A 14332-nucleotide genomic window follows, 5' to 3' on the forward strand; every position below is an offset into this window, starting at 1 on the left:
AATGTGGAGAGAGAGGGATGACAAAGTTTTGAGAGCGGACGATCTGGGCGTGTGTCCGTCAGAAAAAGGAAATTCGTCAAAATAGATGGCTCTGAGCACTATGGGACTTAACATCTATGGTCAACAGTCTCCTAGAACTTAGAACTACTTAAACCTAACTAACCTAAGGACATCACACAACACCCAGTCATCACGAGGCAGAGAAAATCCCTGACCCCGCCGGGAATCGAACCCGGGAACCCGGTCAAAATAGATGTCAAGAATGTATATATAGCGTTTGACAGTGTTGACTGGAATACTCTCTTTCAAATTCTGAAGGTGGCAGGGGTAAAATACAGGGAGCGAAAGGCTATTTACAATTTGTACAGAAAGCAGATGGCAGTTACAAGAGTCGAGGGGCATGAAAGGGAAGCAGTGGTTGGGAACGGAGTGAGACAGGGTTGTAGCCTCTCCCCGATGCTATTCAATCTGTATATTGAGTAGTAAAGGAAACAAAAGGAAAGTTCGGAGTAGGTATTAAAATCCACGGAGAAGAAATAAATACTTTGAGGTTCGCCGATGACATTGTAATTCTGTCAGAGACAGCAAAGGACTTGGAAGAGCAGCTGAACGAAATGGACAGTGTCGTGAAAGGAGAATATAAGATGAACAACAGAAGCAAAACGAGGATAATGGAATGTAGTTGAATTAAATCGGGTGATGCTGAGGGAATTAGATTAGGAAATGAGACACTTACAGTAGTAAAGGAGTTTTGCTATTTGGGGAACAAAGTAGAGAGGATATAAAATGTAGACTGGCAATGGCAAGGAAAGCGTTTCTGAAGAAGCGAAATTTGTTAATATCGAGTATAGATTTAAGTGTCAGGAAGTCATTTCTGAAAGTATTTGTATGGAGTGTAGCCATGTATGGAAGTGAAACATGGACGATAAATAGTTTGGACAAGAAGAGAATAGAAGCTTTCAAAATGTGGTGCTACAGAAGAATCCTGAAGATTAGATGGGTAGATCACATAACTAATGAGGAGGTATTGAATAGAATTGGGGAGAAGAGGAGTTTGTGGCACAACTTGACTAGAAGAAGGGATCGGTTGGTAGGACATGTTCTGAGGCATCAAGGGATCACAAATTTAGTATTGGAGGGCAGCGTTGAGGTTAAAAATCGTAAAGGGAGACCAAGAGATGAATACACTAAGCAGGTTCAAAAGGATGTAGGTTGCAGTAGGTACTGGGAGATGAAGAAGCTTGCACAGGATAGAGTAGCATGGAGAGCTGCATCAAACCAGTCTCATGACTGAAGACCACAACAACAACAAAATATAAATGTATATATATATATACTTTTGAACACTATTAAGGTAAATACATTGTTTGTTCTCTATCAAAATCTTTCATTTGCTAACTATATGCCTATCAGTAGTTAGTGCCTTCAGTAGTTAGAATGTTTTATGTAGCTGGCGGTATTGTCGCTCGCTGTATTGCAGTAGTTCGAGTAAGGAACATTTTTGTGAGGTAAGTGATTCATGAAGGGTATAGGTTATTGTTAGTCAGGGCCATTCTTTTTTAGAGATTATTAAAAGTCAGATTGCGTTGCGCTAAAATATTGCGTGTCAGTTTAGAAATGATCAGAATAAGTAGAGAGAAAACGGAGTACATTCAATTTACTCAGCTGTTTCTGTATCAAATAACGTAAAAGTTTACCAGCACAGCCATTCTTTACATCAAAGGGGAAGTTTCAAAATTAATAAATGGGTCATCCTTCTGAATATGAAGTTGAGGCCAACGGCAGAATTGAATGCGAAGCATACAATCCATTCCAGTTAATTCCTTGTGGAGACTGATATGGTAAGGGTGATGTTTATGGCGATGCACAACACGAACAACACTACCCTGGCTCATGCCAAGTTCCCTTGCGATTTGACGTGAACTGACGCAAGGGTCTCGAACCGCAGTGGCAAGAGTCTCAATTTCCGTTTCGTCGCAAGTAACCTTCCTTTGCCGGATATGTTTCCGATGCGTTAAAGATACAGTTGTTTTTAATTTGTCATACTCATATTTTAAATGTACGACGTGTAGGGTGAGCACGTTGAGGATATCTTTCAGCGTATAAGTCTCTAGCTCTCACTGAATTTCGTTGGCACTCCCTGTAAATGAGAAGCATATCGACTTCTAATTCGAAGCAATACATAATTCACATTCGCTTAATTCGACGATAGTAGTCTCACCTATCCTATTAGTATTGTATTGCGAAACCGTCAAAAGTGTTTACATGTCCATGGCACGTTCGATGGATACGCCGTATTCGGCGTATGTTTGTATTTGCACGATATACGAGAGAGAATTGTCAGAGCATGTGCTTCGACAAGTGGCGAAGTGATAAGGAATACCACTCAATCCATGATACGAAGATTTCAGCACTGCATTGATACCAATGGTCATCACTTCGAACACCTTCTGTAAATGGACGTTCATGCTACCTTTGTGACCTTCTTTGACCTTCAAAGACCTTACTGTTACACATCGTTGAATTCGTCTCGATAGTCGCTATAAGAAAATAAGTGCCAAACTACAGCATCCCATTCAAAAAAAAGGTGACGTTAATATCTCTGACGCAACCCAGTAGCAACAAAAAATCAGCGTCATATTATGGCCCCCGTTTTCTCATGCTACATATGTCCTACAAATTTTTAAGTTACTATAATAGTTTCGGAGTTTTTCTAGGTGGCACTAGTTAGTGACTCACCCTGTACAGTGTTTTCATCAACTGTACGGAGTAACACTTTTCTTCTCGCAGCAACCTTCCGAAACCGTCAACAAATATTTTCCTCGTAACCTAGCACGCGGGTTACGGGAGGACGAAAAAAAAAAATCTTGTTTTTACGTCAGTACAGATGACGTACGAAATTAAAATTGCTCGGAATCGGAAAACGCGGCTGTTTCATTATCAGGACGCAAATATATACTGGACATCTGTCATAAATATTCATCGCCCTGCGTTCGTGTTTACGCCTCCGGCAGACAGTGTACGGATTTTTCGTCATTAGCAACGTGCGCTCGCGGACTGCCTTGAAAGCTCGTAATACAATATCTGCAGAATGCGCGGCGGTGACCTGTCTCTGTCGTCTGCTGCAGAACATTTTGCGATGTTTGCTGAGAACTGCACGCGCTGTCGATACACTGGAAACACGCATTGCCCACTGTTAACTCATAGTCCAGTACAAAACACAGTACGATCATAAGGTGAGTCCCGGTGGGTACCAGTAAAACTACAAAAAATGTCAAACTCCCATGTATAAACCAACTCGGAACTACTGGTTACGTTACAACTGAATTAATGTGATCAAAAGTATCCGGACACTCCCAGAAACACGTTTTTAATATTAGCTGCATTGTGCTGACACCTACTGCCAGGTGCTCCATATCGGCGACCTCAGTAGCCATTAGACATCGTGACAGAGCAGAATGGGGAACTCACGGACTTCGAACGTGGTTGGGGTTGGGTTCTTGGGGAAGAAGACCAGACATCGAGGTCATCGGTCTCATCGGATGAGGGAAGGAGGGGGAAGGAAATCGGCCGTGCCCTTTCAAAGGAACCATCCCGGCATTTGCCTAGAGCGATTTAGGGAAATCACGGAAAACCTAAATCAGGATGGCCGGACGCGGGATTGAACCGTCGTCCTCCCGAATGCGAGTCCAGTGTGCTAACCACTGCGCCACCTCGCTCGGTCGAACGTGGTCAGGTGATTGGGTGTCACTTGTGTCATACGTGTGTACGCGACATTTCCACACTCGTACACATCCCTAGGTCCACTGTTTCCGATGTGATAGTGAAGTCGAGACGAGAAGGGACACGTACAGAACAAAAACGTACAGGCAGACCTCGTCTGTTGACTGACAGAGACCGCCGATAGCTGAAGAGGGTCGTAATGTGTAATAGGCAGACATGTATCCAGACCATCACACGGGAATTCCACACTGCATCAGGATCCACTGCAAGTACTATGACATTTAGGTGGGACGCGAGGAAACTTGCATTTCTTGGCCGACCGGCTGCTCATAAGCCACACATCACGCCAGTATTGCCAAGCGACGCCTCGCTTGGTGTAAGGAGCGTAAACGTTGGACGATTGAACAGTGGAGAAACGTTGTGTGGAGTGACGAATCACGGTACACAATGTGGCGATCCGATGGCAGGGTGCGGGTATGGTGAATGCCCGGTGAACGTCATCTAACAGCGTGTGTAATGCCAACAGTAAAATTCGGAGGTGGTGGTCTTGTGGTGTGGTCATGTTTTCCATGGAGGGGGCTTGCACCCCTTGTTGTTTTGCGTGGCACTATCACAGCGCAGGCCTACATTGATGTTTGAAGCACCTTCTTGTTTCCAACTGTTGAAGAGCAATTGTCGAATGGCGATTGCATCTTTCAACACGATCGAGCACCTGTTCATAATGCAAGGCCTGCAGCGGAATGGTTACACGACAGTAACATCCCTGTAACGGACTGGCCTGGACAGAGTCCTGTCCTGAATCCAATAGAACACCTCTGGGATGTTTTGGATCGCCGACTTCATGCCAGGCCTCACCGACCGACATCGATACCTCTCCTCAGTGCAGCACTCCGTGAAGAATGGGCTCTCATTCAAATGGTTCAAATGGCTCTGAGCACTACGGGACTTCTATGGTCATCAGTCCTCTAGAACTTAGAACTACTTAAACCTAACTAACCTAAGGACATCACAAACATCCATGCCCGAGGCAGGATTCGACCGTAGCGGTCGTTCGGTTCCAGACTGTAGCGCCTAGAACCGCTCGGCCACCCCAGCCGGCAATGGGCTCTCATTCCGCAAGAAACCTTCCAGCACCTGACTGAACGTGTGCCTGCGAGAGTGTTAGCTGTCATCAAGGCTAAGGGTGGGCCAACACCATACTGAATTCCACCATTACCGATAGAGGGCGCCACGAACTTGTAAGTCATTTTCAACCAGGTATCCGGATACTTTTCATCACACAGCGTATTTCATAGTAACCACATAAGCTAAAAAAAGTTTAGAGAAGGTTTGAAATTACATTTAAAGTTTGTTGGAAGACGCTAAGTGCCCTCATTATGGAACACTGCATGATTGAATTTACCTCCATTTTAACCAATAGCTAGTTTTTGATCCGTCCCACTGTTCACGACGTCATGTAACGTCAACCATGTGTGGTTCAGTGACACCATTTTGCAGGTGCAGGGCGACAATTATTGAACCATAGGAGAAAAAAACGTAAATTAGTTTCAAACTACGGCGCGCACACGCTTTATTCAACATGTAAACGTCACTACAGATTTTTGGATTTAGGTTATGACACATTCGATACGCCTGCCATCTCTGGCGATGATGTGGCGTAGACGAATAGCGAAATTCTGCCTGACCCGCTGAAGTGTCGGAACATCAATGCTGTAGATGACCTCCTGAACGGCTATTTTCAGCTCAGCAATGGTTTTGGTGTTATTGCTGTACACCTTGTCTTTAATATAGGCACGCAAAAAGGAGTCGCATGCGTTCAGATCCCGAGAATGTGGCGGCCAATGGAGACCCATGCCAGTGGCTGGCTGGCTCTGAGCACTATGCGACTCAACTTCTGAGGTCATCAGTCGCCTAGAACTTAGAACTAATTAAACCTAACTAACCTAAGGACATCACACACATCCATGCCCGAGGCAGGATTCGAACCTGCGACCGTAGCGTTCACGCGGTTCCAGACTGAAGCGCCTTTAACCGCACGGCCACACCGGCCGGCTGCCAGTAGCCTCTGGGTACCCCAGAGCCAGAATGCGGTCCCCAAAGTGCTCCTACAGGACATCTGCTTCGATAGGGTCGACTTCCGTCTTCCATGAACCACACCTTGTCGCAATAAAATGGGTACCGTTTGTCAGTCACCGTGCCATCAACGAATATCCCACCGATTATTCCGTGATTGGACATTGCACAGCACGCAATCATGCGTTGAGGGTGAAGAGACTTCTCCATCGCGAAATGGGGATTCTCAGTCTCCCAAATGCGCCAATTCTGCTTATTGGCGGAGTCACCACAATTAAAGAGGGCTTCGACGCTAAACCAAGCCATGCATGCGCCTTCTAATCCCCATCGTGCCTCGCGGCCAACAGTGCAGTTTGAACGTCCTAACGCAAAGCGTTCAAAAGTCATGACAATATTATTTCATACAGTTCAATAACAGTCCCCTGTATATAGACCAGATGCGGTTTGAGTTCAAAGAAATAGTGCCGACAACGCTACAGAGATTTATACCAACCACATTAACAAATGACGGAGGTTGTAGGGAAGCAGACTACTCGCGCCTTATAAAATTCACATCAGTCTTTCCATTGTGTGCCAGCCAGTCCGCTGTAACTAGCTCTGACGTCATAAATGTTGCGCAATACTTTAAAAATCAAATAAATAACCTGAAACGTTTCTAGCACGTCAGGAGTAATACTAAATCAATATGTGTTTAATATCTGTTCAATAGCTTTAACCATTTTCGATATTTGGACGTTTTTCTGTAAAAATCATTGGCGCAACAGAAAAGAGCTAGAAACTTAAAAATTTGTATTTAGATTCCTTTTGCATAATAATTTAGTAGAAGCAGTATTCTGGATCTCACAAATTAAAATTTTAGTTGAAATTCATGATTTTCTGATATTAGTCTTAGAAATTAAGGAAGCAAGATGGATTAAGTAGGCGAATAAATAAAGCTAGGATGTTTAAATTTAAGTAGAGGGGAGATCCGCTATAATCATAAAGATGTGAGACGTTTCAATTGAATAACTATAAAACTATAGCGATAGCGTATCTCCAAAGGGCAACTTCAGAGCTTGTCTACTGCGCTTAGTGTAATTAAATTAATTCTCTCGCCCAAAATATTTGACTTAGCCACGTCAGACTTTTATTGTGATTACTTACTTGTGTGCTGATTGCACAATTAAATTGAAAGCTTCATTGGCCATCAGCAAAGGAAGCAATGATTTATTCGATAACTTGAAGTGGTGCATTACTAGCCCAGCGGTTAGTCGGGAGAGCGGATTTAAGCAGGCGTTCTCTTAGCCGTCCGCACCGCAGCTTTATATGTAAGAACGCGGGGCGAGAAAAAGAAGAACCCCAGTTCTCTCCAGACGCTGATTAGCGCACCGCCTGTGCCAGGAGTCGCGTCGCGTCGGTATTGTTGATATAAACAGCCTCGGATGCCGTAATAAGTTACTCGGGATACTGGTAACCATGAAATCGTTTTCGAGTGAAGTGTTAATTCTGGGATGACGTTAATGATCTATCTTCAGTTTGTGTATGTCGTATTTTCGCGTGCCGCCGCAGGGCAGACATTCTGCCATTATTAGCGTGGCATTTAATGAACATTATCATTAAATTATGGCGAGCATTCACTTAAACAGTTAATTTGAACAGTTATAGTTGCATCAGCGCATTAGACTCTGAACTGCTCTGGTAGTTGAATTGTGTGGATTCTTTTTGGTCTGTGGCTTTCAGAATATAGTGAACATTTTAGAGAGAATGGTTTTTGATTATGAATCCCAGACAATCTCCTAATTCCTCAGAGCTATAAGCTGTAGCTATAAATGTACACTCCTGGAAATTGAAATAAGAACACCGTGAATTCATTGTCCCAGGAAGGGGAAACTTTATTGACACATTCCTGGGGTCAGATACATCACATGATCACACTGACAGAACCACAGGCACATAGACACAGGCAACAGAGCATGCACAATGTCGGCACTAGTACAGTGTATATCCACCTTTCGCAGCAATGCAGGCTGCTATTCTCCCATGGAGACGATCGTAGAGATGCTGGATGTAGTCCTGTGGAACGGCTTGCCATGCCATTTCCACCTGGCGCCTCAGTTGAACCAGCGTTCGTGCTGGACGTGCAGACCGCGTGAGACGACGCTTCATCCAGTCCCAAACATGCTCAATGGGGGACAGATCCGGAGATCTTGCTGGCCAGGGTAGTTGACTTACACCTTCTAGAGCACGTTGGGTGGCACGGGATACATGCGGACGTGCATTGTCCTGTTGGAACAGCAAGTTCCCTTGCCGGTCTAGGAATGGTAGAACGATGGGTTCGATGACGGTTTGGATGTACCGTGCACTATTCAGTGTCCCCTCGACGATCACCAGTGGTGTATGGCCAGTGTAGGAGATCGCTCCCCACACCATGATGCCGGGTGTTGGCCCTGTGTGCCTCGGTCGTATGCAGTCCTGATTGTGGCGCTCACCTGCACGGCGCCAAACACGCATACGACCATCATTGGCACCAAGGCAGAAGCGACTCTCATCGCTGAAGACGACACGTCTCCATTCGTCCCTCCATTCACGCCTGTCGCGACACCACTGGAGGCGGGCTGCACGATGTTGGGGCGTGAGCGGAAGACGGCCTAACGGTGTGCGGGACCGTAGCCCAGCTTCATGGAGACGGTTGCGAATGGTCCTCGCCGATACCCCAGGAGCAACAGTGTCCCTAATTTGCTGGGAAGTGGCGGTGCGGTCCCCTACGGCACTGCGTAGGATCCTACGGTCTTGGCGTGCATCCGTGCGTCGCTGCGGTCCGGTCCCAGGTCGACGGGCACGTGCACCTTCCGCCGACCACTGGCGACAACATCGATGTACTGTGGAGACCTCACGCCCCACGTGTTGAGCAATTCGGCGGTACGTCCACCCGGGCTCCCGCATGCCCACTATACGCCCTCGCTCAAAGTCCGTCAACTGCACATACGGTTCACGTCCACGCTGTCGCGGCATGCTACCAGTGTTAAAGACTGCGATGGAGCTCCGTATGCCACGGCAAACTGGCTGACACTGACGGCGGCGGTGCACAAATGCTGCGCAGCTAGCGCCATTCGACGGCCAACACCGCGGTTCCTGGTGTGTCCGCTGTGCCGTGCGTGTGATCATTGCTTGTACAGTCCTCTCGCAGTGTCCGGAGCAAGTATGGTGGGTCTGACACACCGGTGTCAATGTGTTGTTTTTTCCATTTCCAGGAGTGTATTTCTCAGATGAAGTGGGCACTAGGAATTCTAATTACAGGCTTCAGGTTTTGCTAATCACTTTCTGGTTGTCAATATTGTAGTTAGAGAGCCAGTGTTGAGAACGGCAAACAACAGCACTAAATAAATAATAGGATCATTTAACAATTATTCCACCCGCCGCCCCACGAGGTGATCGCCCATCATACATAAAACGGGTCCGAAAACTGTTGCGGAAACAACGAAAAAAGCATGCCAAAGTTAAGCGAACGCAAAATCTCCAAGACTGGCGTTCTTTTTTAGAACCTCGAAATTTAGCACGTACTTCAATGCGAAATTCTTATAAGAGTTTAGACAATGAAACATGTCTGGAAACCTGCCAGAAAATCCAGAGAGATTCTGGTCGCATGTAAAGTATGCTAGTGGCAAGACACAATCAATGCCTTCTCTGTGCGACACCAATGGAGATACTATCGAAGACAGTGTTGCCAAAGTAGAGTTACTAAACACAGCCTTTCGAAATGCCTTCACAAAAGACGAAGTAAATATTCCAGAATTCGGATCGAGAACAGCTGCCAACATGAGTAACGTAGAAGTAAATGTCCACGGAGTAGTGAAGCAACTTAAATCACTTAACAAAAGCAAGTCTTCTGTTCCAGACTGTATAACAATTAGGTTCCTTTCGGAGTATGCTGATGCATTAGCTCCATACTTAACAATCACATACAACTGTTCGATCGACGAAAGATCCGTATCCAAAGACTGGAAAGTTGCACAGGTCACACCAGTATTCAAGAAAGGTAGTAGGAGTATTACAGGCCCATATCGTTAACGTCGGTATGCAGCAGGATTTTGGAACATATTTTGCGTTCCAACATTATGAATTACCTCGAAGAAAACGGTATATTGACGAACAGTCAATATGGATATAGCAAACATCGTTCTTTTGAAGCACAACTAGCTCTTTATTAGCGTGAAGTGTTGACTGCTATTGACAAGGGATTTTGGACTGATTCCGTTCTTTTGGATTTCAAGATGGTTTTTGGCACTGTTCCACACAAGCGGCTTGTAGTGAAATGGCGTGCTTATGGAATATCGTCTCGGTTATGGGACTGGATTCGTGATTTCTTGTCAGAGAGGCCACAATTGGTAGCAACTGACGGAAAATGGTCGAGTGAAACGGAAGTGATTCCCGGTGTTGCTCAATGTAGTCTTACGGCGCCTCTACTGTTCCTTACCTACAGGGTGGTCCATTGATTGTGACAGGGCCAAATATTTCACGAAATAAGCGTCAAACGAAAAAATTACAAAGGACGAAACTCGTCTAGCTTGAAGGGGCAAACCAGATGGCGCTATGGTTGGCCCGCTAGATGGCGCTGCCATAGGTCAAACGGATATCAACTGCATTTTTTAAAATAGGAACCCCCATTTTTTATTACATCACATGCATACAGTCCTGTTTTGTGAACAGATACCGCGCCTGGAAACTATTGGGTGCAAGGATCTTATAGCAGAAGAGAAAACATTATCACGAAGAGAAAACATTATCGCGAAGTACAAAGAATATACATGGTAACAACTTATTACAGAATGAATTTGGAGGTGGAAAGGATTTGGAGGTGTTTGTTTTGAGGTGTAGAATACATGTGTTGGAATAAGTACTTCAGATGGTACATAAATCCAATTTTGACAAGTCAAAATTTCTTAAACTTCATACCCTTTTCTACACTCAGGTGAAATGTCAAAACAGCTTAAACTTCATACTCGTTTATACGATCGTGTGAAATGTTACAAACTTTAAGTACAGTAATCATATTGGCTACAGTGGTAAAATTATACACAAATAACAATTTCGGTTGGGATTAATAGATATGAAAGGCTAGAGGCAGAGGAGAGGTAGAGAAAGAGAAAGTGAGAGGTAGAGAGAGGGTGGAAAGTGTGATCGTTTGAGAGCAAACTTACAAAGCAAGGTAATTATATCTGTTACATGTAATAACTGACAAACACATTGGGGTAATACATTGGTTAATGCTGTAAAATATGTTGATTCATGTACTGCATTGCAATTTTAGTGACATAGGCAGTTGCTGAAAACAGAGATGACACTATTGTAAATAATTGTTGTCATTTAAGATGGATTCAGGCTGTTTTGTTTTGTTTTCGTATATTTGGAGTGTTCCAAGGATGTCTAGACTTCTGCCTTTTGGTTGGATGTGTAGGATACTGGCACTTGTCTTGTTAACATGGTGTTTTGTTTCATGCAGGTGTGTTGGTATTGATGATTTGCGGTATTTTTTTGTTTTTTAGTGCTGCCATGTGTTCTTTGAATGTACTCTCAAATGATCTGTCTGTCTGGCCTACGTACAAGCAGTCCCAGACGAAACGTTCAATTTTATACACACCTGTGGGATGAAGTGGGTTTTGTGTGCTGATGTTGTGGGATAACTTTTGTCCAGTCTTGTTGTCTGTGGTAAAGGATATGCACATGCCTTTTCGTTTGAAGACATTGGGAATCTGATATGAAATATTACCTAGAAAGAGGATTGCATGGAAGATGCTATTTTTTTGTTTTTTGTGTTGTGATTGCTTTGCCATCATTGAGTGTTTTAGGTTGTCTATTATGGAGCTGTTATAACCATCTTCAATAGCTGTTTGTTTTATTATTTCAATTTCTCGATCACATTGAAATGTCCCCATTGAACAATTCTACTTGACTGTGCTTAAACTGACACACAATATTTTGTTAGCGCAACGCAATCTGACTTTCAAAATTCCCTACAAAAGAATGGCCCTGACTAACATTAAACTATACCTTTCACAAATCACTTACCTCACAAAAATCTTCGCTGCTCAAGCTACTGCAATACAGCGAGCGCCACTACTGCCAGCTAAATAAAAGATTCAAACTATGGAAGGCACTAACTACTGATAGGGATAGTTAGCAAATGAAAGATATTAATAGAGAACAAACAATGTATTTACCTTGATATCATCATATATAAATATAGCAGTTCATGACAAATTTCAAAACTCCACCATCTCTCTCCCCACATCCACCACTGCTGGCGGCTCACCTCCAACTGCGCAACGCTACGCGCTGTTCACAGCCAGCTGCCTAACACTACAATGGCGAGTATTACAACAATGCAAAGCAGACACAGACTGCCCACAGCACAGCCAGTGATTTTCATACAGAGGTGGCGTTACCAATAAAAAAACCTAAACAGCCTACTTACATAGCCCCCATGCTCCCCACAAAAAATTTTACAAATTGGATTGGGCAGTGGCCAATACAGATTTGAAAAAAATTTTTCATAATTACGACAACAAAGAAATCAAATGCACACACTTATTGATACAATGTTGGTCAAAAGCTAAAATTTTCTCACAGTCCATAAAGACAGTCCTAATCGTACATAACAGTAGAATAGCAGTGTTTTTCTCAAAGTCGGAGCAGTAAAAGAAAATGCACACGGAAGTAGTGGATTTCCATGCAGTCTTGAAGAAGCAGCGTTGTCCTTCCAACGGAAAGACAGTGCTGACTCTTGACATGCTGACAGATAATGGGCCACAACAGAGCAAACCCACAGCAGAGTCAATCGTAGTTTTGAAGAATATTGGTAGGTAGGTCATCACAGAGCAGACCCACTGTAGTCCTGGTAGAGAGCATGGTATTGGTGGGCCACCAGAGGTGCAGACCCACTGCAGTCCTTGTAGAAATAATGGTATTGGTGAGTCAGCAAAGGTGTAGACCCACTGTAGTCCTTGTAGAAATAATGGTATTGGTGGGTCATCAAAGATGCAGACCCACTGTAGTCCTTGAAGAGATGGCCAGCCGCCATCTGTTGTGACTGTGCAGGTGCACAATCACCATTGAAGAGTCTTGCAGATAATATAGCAAGTCCATAACCACCACTTGTGCACTCACAAAGTTTTTGGAATTGTCCTTAGAACCAGCGATGCTGTTATCCAGTCCCTTGCTGAATTATTAACACACGTGTAAACACTAACTGTCCCTACTTCTCACATATTGTCCATATACTATGACCAACAGAAACGTGTGCAGTGATATGTAACTTAATTTGAAGGACTGGTGTCTATACAATTATAAATTTACAACATGAAAATACAATTACTAAGGTACAAAATACATCATTAAAGAACATAATAGTACAGATAACATTTGTAGTAATATGGGCTTTACAAAAGAATCGAAATAACATATACATCAGTGTTACAGGAATTATGACATGAGTACATAGATAAAAGATCAGAATAACTTTCGAAACATAAACTTCACACATGAGCATTAACACAAAACAGAGTAAATAATGTCTAAACATCTTTACAAAGTAAATAACACATTATTAATGCCAATTGTATTTGAGGATAACAGTATTCCTCATCATAGTGAAGGGTACACAGCACATAGTGGGATAACACCAATAGGAAAGGACAGGGTTCGTTTTCAGTGTAACATGTGGTACTGCAGTCCAACCCAAAACTTCATATATCTGTCCTCTTATTTCATCCTTTGTTTCCACCAAAAAAAAATTCTATCTAAGCACGCTTTCTGTATTTATATGTTCACACATTTCTTACCTCAACATTTATTTCCAAGAAAATCCTACTTAAACCTGTTTTCTGTACTTTTTTTTCTATAACTTCTCAATGCATTTCTTCCAATTCATCGCAACTCATTCTCTTAGAGGCTACCCCCTCTTAAGCTAACTTAAATCTACTGAGCTCAGATGCTAAACTAAGGGACGAGGCAATGCAGCAGCACAAAATAAGTAACACAAACTGCAATGACCAAAAAAATGGAAAATTGCAAAGCAAGCTACAGTAAATCTAAATTACCAAGCAATGCAACATTACAACTAATATGAGCCAATGTGCAGCAACAAGAAAAATAAATGAGTAGTAAAACTGGCTTAGCAGAGTAACACAAAGTCAAATTCAGTAATACTATGCCTGGCAAACAGCAGTAACTTATACCTAAACATGACATAGCTCAAGCAGAAAAAATATTACAGTAAAAACAACAATGCAGATAAGGGAAATATATATTCACATCTTAATGTCTATGTAATTAAAGTGGTGCACCACAACAACTTACTGTAAAAAAAATATTACCATGTACTTGAAAAGAAAATTGTGTGTCCAGTTACTGTTACTAGTCCCTTCTTATTGTTCTTTCCTTTCCAAGTGCTCCTTTTTTTAAAGAATGTGGATTACAAAATTATCATTTAATAGATCTGTTGACAGAAAGTGTTCACATTAGCAAATGCATCTAAGTTTATTTTATAAAACTAATGCTG

Source organism: Schistocerca americana, chromosome 11 (assembly GCF_021461395.2).
Source record: "Schistocerca americana isolate TAMUIC-IGC-003095 chromosome 11, iqSchAmer2.1, whole genome shotgun sequence".
In the NCBI taxonomy this organism is placed as follows: Eukaryota; Metazoa; Arthropoda; class Insecta; order Orthoptera; family Acrididae; genus Schistocerca; species Schistocerca americana.